Raw genomic sequence first — 1,698 nt, forward strand, 5'->3', positions numbered from 1 at the left:
CCTCCAGCTCCGTTTCCCTCACCCCCTCCCCCGACTGGAACCATGGGGGTCCCCGGGACGATCCCGGCTCTGCTTTTGGGATTTTTTGGGATTTTTTTGGGGATCCCACCCCAAATAAGAGCCGGGGATTGCAAAGGGCAGCGCCGGGTGCTGAGGGGACCCCGAGGCTTCGTCACCGATGGCCCTGGCAATTACTCGGTCAACGGCAACTGCGAGTGGCTCATCGAGGGTGAGGGACCCCGAAATCCCCAAAATTCACCCCAAAATCGGGTTCGGCGCCCTCGAAAACCCCAAAATCGGCACCAAGATCTCCCAAATCCTGCAGGGTTTGAGGTTTTCTCACTCCAAATTTATCTGGGAGGGGGAAGTGGGAGGGACCCGGAAATCCCCAAAATTCACCCCAAAATTGGATCAGAGACCCCAGAATTGGATCAGAGACCCCAAAATCCCCCAAAATTCACCCCAAAATTGGATCAGAGACCCCAGAATTGGATCAGAGACCCCAAAATCCCCCAAAATTCACCCCAAAATTGGATCAGAGACCCCGAAATCCCCAAAATTCACCCCAAAATCGAATCTGAGAACCCAAAATTGGATCAGAGACCCCAAAATTCACCCCAAAATCAGATCTGAGACCCCAAAATTCACCCCAAAATTGGATCAGAGACCCCAAAATTCCCAAAATTCACCCCAAAATCGAATCTGAGACCCCAAAATTGGATCTGAGACCCCAAAATTCACCCCAAAATTGGATCTGAGACCCCAAAATTGGATCAGAGACCCCAAAATTCACCCCAAAATCGGATCTGAGATCCCAAAATTCACCCCAAAATCGGATCAGAGACCCCAAAATTCCCAAAATTCACCCCAAAATCGAATCTGAGACCCCAAAATTGGATCAGAGACCCCCAAATTCACCTCAAAATCCCCCCAAATTCACCCCCAAATCGTATCTGAGACCCCAAAATCCCCCAAATTCACCCCAAAATGCCCTAAATCCCCCTCAAAATCAGATCTGAGACCCCAAAAACTCCCAAATCCACCCCAAATTTTCCCAAAATTCAGCCCAAAATCAGATCTGAGACCCCAAAATCTCCCAAATTCACCCCAAAATCCATGAACTTCACCGCTAAATAGGATCTGAGACCCCCAAAATCCCCAAAATTCAGCCCAAAATCGGATCTGATACCCCAAAATCGGATCTGAGACCCCAAAATTCAGCCCAAAATCGGATCTGAGACCCCAAAATTGGATCTGAGACCCCCCCATATCCCCAAAATTCACTCCAAAATCGGATCTGAGACCCCCAAAAATCCCCAAAATTCACCCCAAAATCGGATCTGATACCCCAAAATCGGATCTGATACCCCAAAATCGGATCTGAGACCCCAAAAACTCCCAAACCCAACTCGAAATCTGCCCCAAAACCTCCAATTTTCGGGGAAATTATTTTTTTTTTTTGGGTGGGGGGGATGACGTTTGGCGTCCACGCGGACCTCCCGTCCACAAGGGGGCGCCCTCTCCCAGCCGCGTCTCTATGGTTTTCAATGGCCAATCCTTAGTCTCTATGGTATTCCGGGTATTTTCATAGGAATTCCCTTATTTTTTATGGGGTTTTTATTTTTTTGGGAAGGGGAGGGGGTTGGTTTCTTTTTTTTTTTTTTTTCCTTTAATGGAATTTTCTTTTTTCCAACCCCC

Source organism: Cinclus cinclus, chromosome 36 (assembly GCF_963662255.1).
Source record: "Cinclus cinclus chromosome 36, bCinCin1.1, whole genome shotgun sequence".
Lineage (NCBI taxonomy): Eukaryota > Metazoa > Chordata > Aves > Passeriformes > Cinclidae > Cinclus > Cinclus cinclus.